The 16,032-nt window shown below is 41.2% G+C and overlaps 2 non-coding genes across 2 annotated transcripts; both read left to right on the top strand.

Annotated features, from left to right (window-relative positions):
- The first annotated feature begins 6,057 nt into the window (after positions 1 to 6,057).
- Positions 6,058 to 6,165, top strand: LOC112793269 (small nucleolar RNA R71). The gene has a single exon (XR_003197970.1). It is a non-coding gene; the product is annotated as a small nucleolar RNA R71 (small nucleolar RNA).
- Positions 6,166 to 14,770: 8,605 nt separating this feature from the next.
- LOC112793268 (small nucleolar RNA R71) lies at positions 14,771 to 14,878 on the top strand. Its single transcript, XR_003197969.1, has one exon. It is a non-coding gene; the product is annotated as a small nucleolar RNA R71 (small nucleolar RNA).
- Positions 14,879 to 16,032: the final 1,154 nt, after the last annotated feature.

Raw genomic sequence — 16,032 nt, 5'->3', positions numbered from 1 at the left:
AATTCATTGGTAGGAACTTCAGATAAGCGTATGAAGACGCCTTCCCTTCCGTCTCTCTGCTTTCCTACTGCCTTCATCCAATTCTTCTTACTCCTTTCCATGGCAAGCTCGTGTAGGGTTTCACTGTTGTCAGCAGCTACCTCCCATCCTCGCAGTGAAAACTAATGCTCATGCACTCTGTCACAGTGCGGCTAATCACCGGTTTGGTTCCCTCCCCTACCGGAATAGAATCACTCTTTTGCGTCTGTCACTAACGCCCAGTAGGTTACAGGTTTGAAGCACGTCACAGTCATTCAATCATTGAATCCTACTCAGAATACCACAGACAAGGTTTAGACCTTCCGGATTCTCTTGAATGCCGCCATCAGGTCCTGCCTATACCACGAAGACTCTGATCTCACGGAATGGTTGGCTCGTTTGTCAGGCGAGCACTCGGTTGTCAGGCGATCAACCATGCATCGTGCAATCAGGAATCCAAGAGATATTCACCAAGCCTCAAATGCTTGTAGAACAAGAGTGGTTGTCAGTCACTTTGTTCATGAGTGAGAATGGTGATGGGCGTCAATCATCACCTTCATCAAGTTGAAGAACAAGTGATATCTTGGAACAAGAACAAGCGGAATTGAATTGAAGAACAATAGTAATTGCATTAATACTCGAGGTACAGCAGAGCTCCACACCTTAATCTATGGTGTGTAGAAGCTCCACCGTTGAAAATACATAAGCATAAGGTCTAGGCATGGGCGAATGGCCAGCCTCCCAATGATCTAAGATAGCATAAAATGAAGATAGCTACCAAAGTCTTCTCTATCATGATCTAAGAACTAGATGTCCAAAGATCAAAATACAATAGTAAAAGGTCCTACTTATAAGAACTAGTAGCCTAAGGTGTACAGAAATGAGTAAATGACATAAAAATCCACTTCCGGGCCCACTTGGTGTGTGCTTGGGCTGAGCAATGAAGCAAATTTCGTGCAGAGACTCCTCTTGGAGTTAAACGCCAGCTTTAGTGCCAGTTTGGGCGTTTAACTCCCATTTGGGTGCCAGTTCCAGCGTTTAACGCTGGGATTTCTTGAGGTGACTTTGAACGCCGGTTTGGGCCATCAAATCTTGGGCAAAGTATGGACTATCATATATTGCTGGAAAGCCCAGGATGTCTACTTTCCAACGCCGTTGAGAGCGCGCCAATTGGGCTTCTGTAGCTCCAGAAAATCCACTTCGAGTGCAGGGAGGTCAGAATCCAACAGCATCTGCAGTCCTTTTTTGTCTCTGAATCAGATTTTTGCTCAGGTCCCTCAATTTCAGCCAGAAAATACCTGAAATCACAGAAAAACACACAAACTCATAGTAAAGTCCAGAAAAGTGAATTTTAACTAAAAACTAATAAAAATATACTAAAAACTAACTAGATCATAACAAAAACATACTAAAAACAATGCCAAAAAGTATACAAATTATCCGCTCATCACAACACCAAACTTAAATTGTTGCTTGTCCCCAAGCAACTGAAAATCAAATAAGATAAAAAGAAGAGAATATGCAATGAATTCCAAAAACATCTATGAAGATCAGTATTAATTAGATGAGCGGGGCTTTTAACTTTTTGCTTCTGAATAGTTTTGGCATCTCACTCTATCCTTTGAAATTCAGAATGATTGGCTTCTTTAGGAACTCAGAGTCCAGATAGTGCTAATGATTCTCTTAGTGAAGTATGATGATTCTTGAACATAGCTATTTATTGAGTCTTGGCTGTGGCCCAAAGCACTCTGTCTTCCAGTATTACCACCGGATACATACATGCCACAGACACATAATTGGGTGAACCTTTTCAGATTGTGACTCAGCTTTGCTAAAGTCCCCAATTAGAGGTGTCCAGGGTTCTTAAGCACACTCTTATTTGCCTTGGATCACAACTCTTTATTCTCTATTTTTTCGTTTTTCTTTTTCTTTTTCTTTTTCTTTTTTCGATTTTTTTTTTGAATAGCTTTTTCTTGCTTCAAGAATCATTTTTAATGATTTTTCAGATCCTCAGTAACATGTCTCTTTTTTCATCATTCTTTCAAGAGCCAACATTCATGAACCACAATTTCAAGATACATATGCACTGTTTAAGCATACATTCAGAGAACAAAAATATTACCACCACATCAAAATAATTAAACTATTATAAAATTCAAAATTCATGCAATTCTTCCTTTTTCAATTAAGCACATTTTTATTCAAGAAAGATGATGGATTCATAGGACATTCATAACTTTAAGGCATAGACACTAAGACACTAATGATCACAAGACACAAACATGGATAAACATAAGCATAAATTTTCGAAAAACAGAAGAACAAATAACAAGGAAATCAAAGAACGGGTCCACCTTAGTGATGGCGGCTCTTTCTTGCTCTTGAAGATCCTCTGGAGTGCTTGAGCTCCTCAATGTCTCTTCCTCGTCTTTGTTGCTCCTCCCTCATGATTCTTTGATCTTCTCTAATCTCATGAAGGATGATGGAGTGTTCTTGATGCTCCACCCTTAGTTGTCCCATGTTGGAACTCAACTCTCCTAGGGAGGTGTGTAGTTGCTCCCAATAGTTTTGTGGAGGAAAATTCATCCCTTGAGGAATTTCAGGGATTTCATGATGAGTGGGATCTCTTGTGTACTCCATCCTTTTCTTGGTGATGGGCTTGTCCTCATCAATGGGGATGTCTCCCTTTATGTCAACTCCAACTGAATAACAGAGGTGACAAATGAGATGAGGAAAGGCTAACCTTGCCAAGGTGGAGGTCTTGTCCGCCACTTTATAGAGTTCTTGGGCTATAACCTCATGAACTTCTATTTCTTCTCCAATCATGATGCTATGGATCATGATGGCCCGGTCTATGGTAACTTCGGACCGGTTGCTAGTGGGGATGATTGAGCGTTGTATGAACTCTAACCACCCTCTAGCCACGGGCTTGAGGTCATGCCTTCTCAATTGGACCGGCTTTCCTCTTGAATCTTGCTTCCATTGTGCGCCCTCTTCACATATAATTGTGAAGACTTGGTCCAACCTTTGATCAAAGTTGACCCTTCTAGTGTAAGGATGCTCATCTCCTTGCATCATAGGCAAGTTGAACGCCACCCTCACACTCTCCGGACTAAAATCCAAGTATTTCCCCCGAACCATAGTAAGATAATTCTTTGGATTCGGGTTCACACTTTGGTCATGGTTCTTGGTGATCCATGCATTGGCATAGAACTCTTGAACCATCAAGATTCCGACTTGTTGAATGGGGTTGGTAAGAACTTCCCAACCTCTTCTTCGGATCTCATGTCGGATCTCCGGATATTCACCCTTTTTGAGTGAAAAAGGGACCTCGGGGATCACCTTCTTCAAGGCCACAACTTCATAGAAGTGGACTTGATGCACCTTTGAGAGGAATCTATCCATCTCCCATGACTCGGAGGTGGAAGCCTTTGCCTTCCCTTTCCTCTTTCTAGAGGTTTCTCCGGCCTTGGATGCCATAATGGTTATGGAAAAACGAAAAAGCAACGCTTTTACCACACCAAACTTAAAATGTTTGCTCGTCCTCGAGCAAAAGAAGAAAGAAGAGAGTAGAAGAAGAAGAAATGAGGAAGAGGGAGATGGTGGTGTGTTCGGCCAAAGAGGGGGAGAAGTGGTGTTTAGGTTGTGTGAAAATGAAGGGTTGAAGAAGGGTATATATAGGAGAGAGGGGGTAAAGGGTTCGGCCATGATGGGTGGGTTTGGGAGGGAAAGTGGTTTGAATTTGAAGGGTGAGGTTGGTGGGGGTTTATGAAGGATGGATGTGAGTGGTGAAGAGAAAGATGGGATTTGATAGGTGAGGGGTTTTTGGGGAAGAGGTGTTGAGGTGATTGGTGAATGGGGGAAGAAGAGAGAGAGTGATGGTAGGGTCCTGTGGGGTCCACAGATCCTGTGGTGTCAAGGAAAAGGCATCCTTGCACCAAATGGCATCAAAATCCACGTTTTGAGCCATTTCTGGCGTTAAACGCCGGGCTGGTGCCCATTCCTGGCGTTTGACGCCAGGTTCTTGCCCTTTACTGGCGTTTAACGCCAGTCTGGTGCCCCTTTCTGGCGTTAAACGCCCAGAAGGGTGCCAGACTGGGCGTTAAACGCCCAACTGCTAGGCTGACTGGCGTTTAAACGCCAGCAGCATCTTCCTCCAGGGTGTGCTATTTTTCTTCCTGTTTTTCATTTTGTTTTTGCTTTTTTCATTGTTTTTGTGACTTCTTATGATCATCAACCTACAAAAAAGATAAAATAACAAAAGAAAATAATTAATTATAAAACATTGGGTTGCCTCCCAACAAGCGCTTCTTTATTGTCATTAGCTTGACAGAGGACTCTCATGGAGCCTCAGAAATGCTCAGAACCGTGTTGGAACCTCCCAACACCAAACTTAGAGTTTGAATGTGGGGGTTCAACACCAAACTTAGAGTTTGGTTGTGGCCTCCCAACACCAAACTTAGAGTTTGGTTGTGGGGGCTCTGTTTGGCTCTGTTTTGAGAGAAGCCCTTCATGCTTCCTCTCCATGATGACAGAGGTATATCCTTGGGCCATAAACACCAAGGATTCTTCATTCACTTGAATGATCAACTCTCCTCTATCAACATCAATCACAGCCTTTGCTGTGGCTAGGAAGGGTCTGCCAAGGATGATGGGTTCATCCATGCACTTCCCAGTCTCTAGGACTATGAAATCAGTAGGGATGTAATGGTCTTCAACTTTAACTAGAACATCCTCTACAAGTCCATAGGCTTGTTTTCTTGAGTTGTCTGCCATCTCTAGTGAGATTTTTGCAGCTTGTACCTCATAGATCCCTAATTTCTCCATTACAGAGAGCGGCATGAGGTTTACACTTGATCCTAAGTCACACAAGGTCTTCTTGAAGGTCATGGTGCCTATGGTACAAGGTATAGAAAACTTCCCAGGGTCCTGCCTCTTTTGAGGCAATTGCTGCCTAGACAAGTTATCCAGTTCTTTGGTGAGCAAAGGGGGTTCATCCTCCCAAGTCTCATTTCCAAATAACTTGTCATTTAGCTTCATGATTGCTCCAAGGTATTTAGCAACTTGCTCTTCAGTGACATATTCATCCTCTTCAGAGGAAGAATACTCATCAGAGCTCATGAATGGCAGAAGTAAGTCCAATGGAATCTCTATGGTCTCAGTTTGAGCCTCAGATTCCCAAGGTTCCTCATTGGGGAACTCATTGGAGGTCAGTGGACGCCCAGTGAGTTCTTCCTCAGTGGCGTTCACTGCCTCTTCTTCCTCCCAGAATTTGGCCATATTGATGGCCTTGCACTCTCCTTTTGGATTTTCTTCTGTGTTGCTTGGAAGAGTACTTGGAGGGAGTTCAGTAATTTTCTTGCTCAGCTGACCCACTTGTCCTTCCAGATTCCTAATGGAAGATCTAGTTTCAGTCATAAAACTTTGAGTGGTTTTGATTAGATCAGAGACCATGGTTGCCAAGTCAGAATTATTCTGCTTGGAACTCTCTGTCTGTTGCTGAGAAGATGATGGAAAAGGCTTGCTATTGCTAAACCTGTTTCTTCCACCATTATTGTTATTGAAACCTTGTTGGGGTCTCTGTTGATCCTTCCATGAAAGATTTGGATGATTCCTCCATGAAGGATTATAGGTGTTTCCATAGGGTTCTCCCATGTAATTCACCTCTTCTATTGAAGGGTTCTCAGGATCATAAGCTTCTTCCTCAGATGAAGCTTCCTTAGTACTGCTTGGTGCATTTTGCATTCCAGACAGACTTTGAGAAATCATATTGACTTGTTGGGTCAATATTTTATTCTGAGCCAAAATGGCATTCAGAGTGTCAATCTCAAGAACTCCTTTCTTCTGACTAGTCCCATTGTTCACAGGATTTCTTTCAGAAGTGTACATGAATTGGTTATTTGCAACCATTTCAATCAGTTCTTGAGCTTCAGTAGGCGTCTTCTTCAGATGAAGAGATCCTCCAGAAGAGCTATCCAAAGACATCTTGGACAGTTCAGAGAGACCATCATAGAAAATACCTATGATGCTCCATTCAGAAAGCATATCAGTGGGACACTTTCTGATCAATTGTTTATATCTTTCCCAAGCTTCATAGAGGGATTCTCCTTCCTTCTGTCTGAAAGTTTGGACTTCCACTCTAAGCTTACTCAATTTTTGAGGTGGAAAGAACTTTGCCAAGAAGGCATTGACTAGCTTTTCCCAAGAGTCCAGGCTTTCTTTAGGTTGAGAATCCAACCATGTTCTAGCTCTGTCTCTTACAGCAAAAGGGAATAGCATCAGTCTGTAGACCTCAGGGTCAACCCCATTAGTCTTGACTGTGTTACAGATTTGCAAGAACTCAGCTAAAAACTGATGAGGATCTTCCAGTGGAAGTCCATGGAACTTGCAATTCTGTTGCATTAGAGAAACTAATTGAGGCTTAAGCTCAAAGTTGTTTGCTCCAATGGCAGGGATAGAGATGCTTCTCCCATAGAAGTCGGGAGTAGGTGCAGTAAAGTCACCCAGCACCTTCCTTGCATTGTTGGCATTGTTGTTGTTTTCGGCTGCCATTTGTTCTTCTTCCTTGAAGAGTTCGTCCAGGTGCTCTAAAGAGAGTTGTGCTTTGGCTTCTCTTAGCTTTCTCTTCAAGGTCCTTTCAGGTTCAGGATCAGCCTCAACAAGAATGCCTTTGTCTTTGCTCCTGCTCATAAGAAAGAGAAGGGAACAAGAAAATGTGGAATCCTCTATGTCACAGTATAGAGATTCCTTTAGGTGTCAGAGGAAAAGAAGAATAGAAGACAGAAGTGGAAAATTCGAACTTAACAAAGGAGATGGAGTTCGAATTTTGCATTAAGGGATAGTGTTAGTCCATAAATAGAAGGATGTGAGAAGGAGGGAAGTCATTTTCGAAAATTAAGTGGAAAATTTAAAAAATATTTTTGAAAAACATTACTTAATTTTCGAAAATGAAAAGGGAAAAGAAATCAAATGATTTTTGAAAAAGATTTTGAAATTAGAAATCAGAAACATTTGATTGAAAACTATTTTGAAAAAGATGTGGTTAAGAAGATATGATTGGGTTTAAAAAGATGTGATTGAGAAGATATGATTTGAAAAACATTTTAAAAAGATTTGATTTCTAAATTAAAAACTTGACTTAACAAGAAAAGATATGATTCAAACATTAAACCTTTCTCAACAGAAAAGGCAACATACTTGAAATGTTGAATCAAATCATTAATTGATAGTAAGTTTCTTTGAAAAAGGAAAGAAGTTAATTTTGAAAAAGATTTGATTGAAAAATTGATTTGAAAAAGATTTGATTTGGAAGAAATTTTGAAAACTTAGAAAAAAATTGATTTGAAAACAAAATCTTCCCCCTTTAGCCATCCTGGCGTTAAACGCCCAGAATGGTATCCATTCTGGCGTTTAACGCCCAAAATGCTACCCTTTTGGGCGTTAAACGCCCAACCAGGTACCCTGGCTGGCGTTTAAACGCCAGTCTGTCCTTCTTCACTGGGCGTTTTGAACGCCCAGCTTTTTCTGTGCAATTCCTCTACTGTATGTTCTGAATCTTCAATTCTCTGTATTATTGACTTGAAAAGACACAAATTAAAAATATTTTTAGATTTTTAATAATAAGGACAAACCAAAATGCAACAAGAATCAAATGACAATGCATGCAAGACACCAAACTTAGCAGTTTGTATACTACTGACACTAACAAAACGAAAATGCATATGAGACACACAAAACACTCAAGTCAATAGAATTCAAAGATCAGATCAAGCAAATCATCAAGAACATCTTGGAGATCAATAAGACATATGAATGCATGCAATTGACATCAAACTTATGATGGGACTAGACTCAAACAAGAAATATTTTTGGATTTTATGATTTTTTTTTCAATTTTTTTTTGTGTTTTTCGAAAATTAAGTGGAAAAAGATATCAAAATTCTTAATGAGAATTCCAGGAATCAGTGCAATGCTAGTCTAAGGCTCCGGTCCAGGAATTAGACATGGCTTCACAGCCAGCCAAGCTTTCAAAGAAAGCTTCGGTCCAAAACACTAGACATGGCCAGAGGCCAGCCAAGCCTTAGCAGATCACTGCTCCAAAAGCAAAATTGATAAAAATCAACACGCTCTTGTGGTGATAAGTTGAAACCTCGGTCCAATGAGATTAGACATGGCTTCTCAGCCAGCCAGATTTCAACAAATCATCATGAAACTCTAGAATTCATCTTCAAGAATTTCGAAAAAAAATAAACACCTAATCTAAGCAACAAGATGAACCGTCAGTTGTCCAGCCTGAACAATCCCGGGCAATAACACCAAAAACTTGATGTTGTTGCCGGATCTTGGCACTGATGTTACCAAAGGCTTGCTCAAAACTAGAACAATCCCCGGCAACGGCGCCAAAAACTTGGTAGCGCGAAATTGTGAACAATACTTTTTCACAACTCTCATAATCCCCGGTAATGGCTCCAAGAACGTGGAAGCTCAATACCATGGCATTACACAACTTCGCACAACTAACCAGCAAGTGCACTGGGTCGTCCAAGTAATAAACCTTACGTGAGTAAGGGTCGATCCCACGGAGATTGTTAGTATTGAAGCAAGCTATGGTCATCTTGTAAATCTTAGTCAGGCAAACTCAAATGGATATAGTGATGAACGAAAATAACACAAAGGTAAAGATAGAGATACTTATGTAATTCATTGGTAGGAACTTCAGATAAGCGTATGAAGACGCCTTCCCTTCCGTCTCTCTGCTTTCCTACTGCCTTCATCCAATTCTTCTTACTCCTTTCCATGGCAAGCTCGTGTAGGGTTTCACTGTTGTCAGCAGCTACCTCCCATCCTCGCAGTGAAAACTAATGCTCATGCACTCTGTCACAGTGCGGCTAATCACCGGTTTGGTTCCCTCCCCTACCGGAATAGAATCACTCTTTTGCGTCTGTCACTAACGCCCAGTAGGTTACAGGTTTGAAGCACGTCATAGTCATTCAATCATTGAATCCTACTCAGAATACCACAGACAAGGTTTAGACCTTCCGGATTCTCTTGAATGCCGCCATCAGGTCCTGCCTATACCACGAAGACTCTGATCTCACGGAATGGTTGGCTCGTTTGTCAGGCGAGCACTCGGTTGTCAGGCGATCAACCATGCATCGTGCAATCAGGAATCCAAGAGATATTCACCAAGCCTCAAATGCTTGTAGAACAAGAGTGGTTGTCAGTCACTTTGTTCATGAGTGAGAATGGTGATGGGCGTCAATCATCACCTTCATCAAGTTGAAGAACAAGTGATATCTTGGAACAAGAACAAGCGGAATTGAATTGAAGAACAATAGTAATTGCATTAATACTCGAGGTACAGCAGAGCTCCACACCTTAATCTATGGTGTGTAGAAGCTCCACCGTTGAAAATACATAAGCATAAGGTCTAGGCATGGGCGAATGGCCAGCCTCCCAATGATCTAAGATAGCATAAAATGAAGATAGCTACCAAAGTCTTCTCTATCATGATCTAAGAACTAGATGTCCAAAGATCAAAATACAATAGTAAAAGGTCCTACTTATAAGAACTAGTAGCCTAAGGTGTACAGAAATGAGTAAATGACATAAAAATCCACTTCCGGGCCCACTTGGTGTGTGCTTGGGCTGAGCAATGAAGCAAATTTCGTGCAGAGACTCCTCTTGGAGTTAAACGCCAGCTTTAGTGCCAGTTTGGGCGTTTAACTCCCATTTGGGTGCCAGTTCCAGCGTTTAACGCTGGGATTTCTTGAGGTGACTTTGAACGCCGGTTTGGGCCATCAAATCTTGGGCAAAGTATGGACTATCATATATTGCTGGAAAGCCCAGGATGTCTACTTTCCAACGCCGTTGAGAGCGCGCCAATTGGGCTTCTGTAGCTCCATAAAATCCACTTCGAGTGCAGGGAGGTCAGAATCCAACAGCATCTGCAGTCCTTTTTGGTCTCTGAATCAGATTTTTGCTCAGGTCCCTCAATTTCAGCCAGAAAATACCTGAAATCACAGAAAAACACACAAACCCATAGTAAAGTCCAGAAAAGTGAATTTTAACTAAAAACTAATAAAAATATACTAAAAACTAACTAGATCATAACAAAAACATACTAAAAACAATGCCAAAAAGTATACAAATTATCCGCTCATCACAACACCAAACTTAAATTGTTGCTTGTCTCCAAGCAACTGAAAATCAAATAAGATAAAAAGAAGAGAATATGCAATGAATTCCAAAAACATCTATGAAGATCAGTATTAATTAGATGAGCGGGGCTTTTAACTTTTTGCTTCTGAATAGTTTTGGCATCTCACTCTATCCTTTGAAATTCAGAATGATTGGCTTCTTTAGGAACTCAGAGTCCAGATAGTGCTAATGATTCTCTTAGTGAAGTATGATGATTCTTGAACATAGCTATTTATTGAGTCTTGGCTGTGGCCCAAAGCACTCTGTCTTCCAGTATTACCACCGGATACATACATGCCACAGACACATAATTGGGTGAACCTTTTCAGATTGTGACTCAGCTTTGCTAAAGTCCCCAATTAGAGGTGTCCAGGGTTCTTAAGCACACTCTTATTTGCCTTGGATCACAACTCTTTATTCTCTATTTTTTCGTTTTTCTTTTTCTTTTTCTTTTTCTTTTTTCGATTTTTTTTGAATAGCTTTTTCTTGCTTCAAGAATCATTTTTAATGATTTTTCAGATCCTCAGTAACATGTCTCTTTTTTCATCATTCTTTCAAGAGCCAACATTCATGAACCACAATTTCAAGATACATATGCACTGTTTAAGCATACATTCAGAGAACAAAAATATTACCACCACATCAAAATAATTAAACTATTATAAAATTCAAAATTCATGCAATTCTTCCTTTTTCAATTAAGCACATTTTTATTCAAGAAAGATGATGGATTCATAGGACATTCATAACTTTAAGGCATAGACACTAAGACACTAATGATCACAAGACACAAACATGGATAAACATAAGCATAAATTTTCGAAAAACAGAAGAACAAATAACAAGGAAATCAAAGAACGGGTCCACCTTAGTGATGGCGGCTCTTTCTTGCTCTTGAAGATCCTCTGGAGTGCTTGAGCTCCTCAATGTCTCTTCCTCGTCTTTGTTGCTCCTCCCTCATGATTCTTTGATCTTCTCTAATCTCATGAAGGATGATGGAGTGTTCTTGATGCTCCACCCTTAGTTGTCCCATGTTGGAACTCAACTCTCCTAGGGAGGTGTGTAGTTGCTCCCAATAGTTTTGTGGAGGAAAATTCATCCCTTGAGGAATTTCAGGGATTTCATGATGAGTGGGATCTCTTGTGTACTCCATCCTTTTCTTGGTGATGGGCTTGTCCTCATCAATGGGGATGTCTCCCTTTATGTCAACTCCAACTGAATAACAGAGGTGACAAATGAGATGAGGAAAGGCTAACCTTGCCAAGGTGGAGGTCTTGTCCGCCACTTTATAGAGTTCTTGGGCTATAACCTCATGAACTTCTATTTCTTCTCCAATCATGATGCTATGGATCATGATGGCCCGGTCTATGGTAACTTCGGACCGGTTGCTAGTGGGGATGATTGAGCGTTGTATGAACTCTAACCACCCTCTAGCCACGGGCTTGAGGTCATGCCTTCTCAATTGGACCGGCTTTCCTCTTGAATCTTGCTTCCATTGTGCGCCCTCTTCACATATAATTGTGAAGACTTGGTCCAACCTTTGATCAAAGTTGACCCTTCTAGTGTAAGGATGCTCATCTCCTTGCATCATAGGCAAGTTGAACGCCACCCTCACACTCTCCGGACTAAAATCCAAGTATTTCCCCCGAACCATAGTAAGATAATTCTTTGGATTCGGGTTCACACTTTGGTCATGGTTCTTGGTGATCCATGCATTGGCATAGAACTCTTGAACCATCAAGATTCCGACTTGTTGAATGGGGTTGGTAAGAACTTCCCAACCTCTTCTTCGGATCTCATGTCGGATCTCCGGATATTCACCCTTTTTGAGTGAAAAAGGGACCTCGGGGATCACCTTCTTCAAGGCCACAACTTCATAGAAGTGGACTTGATGCACCTTTGAGAGGAATCTATCCATCTCCCATGACTCGGAGGTGGAAGCCTTTGCCTTCCCTTTCCTCTTTCTAGAGGTTTCTCCGGCCTTGGATGCCATAATGGTTATGGAAAAACGAAAAAGCAACGCTTTTACCACACCAAACTTAAAATGTTTGCTCGTCCTCGAGCAAAAGAAGAAAGAAGAGAGTAGAAGAAGAAGAAATGAGGAAGAGGGAGATGGTGGTGTGTTCGGCCAAAGAGGGGGAGAAGTGGTGTTTAGGTTGTGTGAAAATGAAGGGTTGAAGAAGGGTATATATAGGAGAGAGGGGGTAAAGGGTTCGGCCATGATGGGTGGGTTTGGGAGGGAAAGTGGTTTGAATTTGAAGGGTGAGGTTGGTGGGGGTTTATGAAGGATGGATGTGAGTGGTGAAGAGAAAGATGGGATTTGATAGGTGAGGGGTTTTTGGGGAAGAGGTGTTGAGGTGATTGGTGAATGGGGGAAGAAGAGAGAGAGTGATGGTAGGGTCCTGTGGGGTCCACAGATCCTGTGGTGTCAAGGAAAAGGCATCCTTGCACCAAATGGCATCAAAATCCACGTTTTGAGCCATTTCTGGCGTTAAACGCCGGGCTGGTGCCCATTCCTGGCGTTTGACGCCAGGTTCTTGCCCTTTACTGGCGTTTAACGCCAGTCTGGTGCCCCTTTCTGGCGTTAAACGCCCAGAAGGGTGCCAGACTGGGCGTTAAACGCCCAACTGCTAGGCTGACTGGCGTTTAAACGCCAGCAGCATCTTCCTCCAGGGTGTGCTGTTTTTCTTCCTGTTTTTCATTTTGTTTTTGCTTTTTTCATTGTTTTTGTGACTTCTTATGATCATCAACCTACAAAAAAGATAAAATAACAAAAGAAAATAATTAATTATAAAACATTGGGTTGCCTCCCAACAAGCGCTTCTTTATTGTCATTAGCTTGACAGAGGACTCTCATGGAGCCTCAGAAATGCTCAGAACCGTGTTGGAACCTCCCAACACCAAACTTAGAGTTTGAATGTGGGGGTTCAACACCAAACTTAGAGTTTGGTTGTGGCCTCCCAACACCAAACTTAGAGTTTGGTTGTGGGGGCTCTGTTTGGCTCTGTTTTGAGAGAAGCCCTTCATGCTTCCTCTCCATGATGACAGAGGTATATCCTTGGGCCTTAAACACCAAGGATTCTTCATTCACTTGAATGATCAACTCTCCTCTATCAACATCAATCACAGCCTTTGCTGTGGCTAGGAAGGGTCTGCCAAGGATGATGGGTTCATCCATGCACTTCCCAGTCTCTAGGACTATGAAATCAGTAGGGATGTAATGGTCTTCAACTTTAACTAGAACATCCTCTACAAGTCCATAGGCTTGTTTTCTTGAGTTGTCTGCCATCTCTAGTGAGATTTTTGCAGCTTGTACCTCATAGATCCCTAATTTCTCCATTACAGAGAGGGGCATGAGGTTTACACTTGATCCTAAGTCACACAAGGCCTTCTTGAAGGTCATGGTGCCTATGGTACAAGGTATAGAAAACTTCCCAGGGTCCTGCCTCTTTTGAGGCAATTGCTGCCTAGACAAGTTATCCAGTTCTTTGGTGAGCAAAGGGGGTTCATCCTCCCAAGTCTCATTTCCAAATAACTTGTCATTTAGCTTCATGATTGCTCCAAGGTATTTAGCAACTTGCTCTTCAGTGACATATTCATCCTCTTCAGAGGAAGAATACTCATCAGAGCTCATGAATGGCAGAAGTAAGTCCAATGGAATCTCTATGGTCTCAGTTTGAGCCTCAGATTCCCAAGGTTCCTCATTGGGGAACTCATTGGAGGTCAGTGGACGCCCAGTGAGTTCTTCCTCAGTGGCGTTCACTGCCTCTTCTTCCTCCCAGAATTCGGCCATATTGATGGCCTTGCACTCTCCTTTTGGATTTTCTTCTGTGTTGCTTGGAAGAGTACTTGGAGGGAGTTCAGTAATTTTCTTGCTCAGCTGACCCACTTGTCCTTCCAGATTCCTAATGGAAGATCTAGTTTCAGTCATAAAACTTTGAGTGGTTTTGATTAGATCAGAGACCATGGTTGCCAAGTCAGAATTATTCTGCTTGGAACTCTCTGTCTGTTGCTGAGAAGATGATGGAAAAGGCTTGCTATTGCTAAACCTGTTTCTTCCACCATTATTGTTATTGAAACCTTGTTGGGGTCTCTGTTGATCCTTCCATGAAAGATTTGGATGATTCCTCCATGAAGGATTATAGGTGTTTCCATAGGGTTCTCCCATGTAATTCACCTCTTCTATTGAAGGGTTCTCAGGATCATAAGCTTCTTCCTCAGATGAAGCTTCCTTAGTACTGCTTGGTGCATTTTGCATTCCAGACAGACTTTGAGAAATCATATTGACTTGTTGGGTCAATATTTTATTCTGAGCCAAAATGGCATTCAGAGTGTCAATCTCAAGAACTCCTTTCTTCTGACTAGTCCCATTGTTCACAGGATTTCTTTCAGAAGTGTACATGAATTGGTTATTTGCAACCATTTCAATCAGTTCTTGAGCTTCAGTAGGCGTCTTCTTCAGATGAAGAGATCCTCCAGAAGAGCTATCCAAAGACATCTTGGACAGTTCAGAGAGACCATCATAGAAAATACCTATGATGCTCCATTCAGAAAGCATATCAGTGGGACACTTTCTGATCAATTGTTTATATCTTTCCCAAGCTTCATAGAGGGATTCTCCTTCCTTCTGTCTGAAAGTTTGGACTTCCACTCTAAGCTTACTCAATTTTTGAGGTGGAAAGAACTTTGCCAAGAAGGCATTGACTAGCTTTTCCCAAGAGTCCAGGCTTTCTTTAGGTTGAGAATCCAACCATGTTCTAGCTCTGTCTCTTACAGCAAAAGGGAATAGCATCAGTCTGTAGACCTCAGGGTCAACCCCATTAGTCTTGACTGTGTTACAGATTTGCAAGAACTCAGCTAAAAACTGATGAGGATCTTCCAGTGGAAGTCCATGGAACTTGCAATTCTGTTGCATTAGAGAAACTAATTGAGGCTTAAGCTCAAAGTTGTTTGCTCCAATGGCAGGGATAGAGATGCTTCTCCCAAAGAAGTCGGGAGTAGGTGCAGTAAAGTCACCCAGCACCTTCCTTGCATTGTTGGCATTGTTGTTGTTTTCGGCTGCCATTTGTTCTTCTTCCTTGAAGAGTTCGTCCAGGTGCTCTAAAGAGAGTTGTGCTTTGGCTTCTCTTAGCTTTCTCTTCAAGGTCCTTTCAGGTTCAGGATCAGCCTCAACAAGAATGCCTTTGTCTTTGCTCCTGCTCATAAGAAAGAGAAGGGAACAAGAAAATGTGGAATCCTCTATGTCACAGTATAGAGATTCCTTTAGGTGTCAGAGGAAAAGAAGAATAGAAGACAGAAGTGGAAAATTCGAACTTAACAAAGGAGATGGAGTTCGAATTTTGCATTAAGGGATAGTGTTAGTCCATAAATAGAAGGATGTGAGAAGGAGGGAAGTCATTTTCGAAAATTAAGTGGAAAATTTAAAAAATATTTTTGAAAAACATTACTTAATTTTCGAAAATGAAAAGGGAAAAGAAATCAAATGATTTTTGAAAAAGATTTTGAAATTAGAAATCAGAAACATTTGATTGAAAACTATTTTGAAAAAGATGTGGTTAAGAAGATATGATTGGTTTTAAAAAGATGTGATTGAGAAGATATGATTTGAAAAATATTTTAAAAAGATTTGATTTGAAAATTAAAAACTTGACTTAACAAGAAAAGATATGATTCAAACATTAAACCTTTCTCAACAGAAAAGGCAACATACTTGAAATGTTGAATCAAATCATTAATTGATAGTAAGTTTCTTTGAAAAAGGAAAGAAGTTAATTTTGAAAAAGATTTGATTGAAAAATTGATTTGAAAAAGATT

This window comes from Arachis hypogaea, chromosome 3, assembly GCF_003086295.3.
Source record: "Arachis hypogaea cultivar Tifrunner chromosome 3, arahy.Tifrunner.gnm2.J5K5, whole genome shotgun sequence".
In the NCBI taxonomy this organism is placed as follows: domain Eukaryota; kingdom Viridiplantae; phylum Streptophyta; class Magnoliopsida; order Fabales; family Fabaceae; genus Arachis; species Arachis hypogaea.
This window is presented reverse-complemented; position numbering and strand designations above follow the sequence as displayed.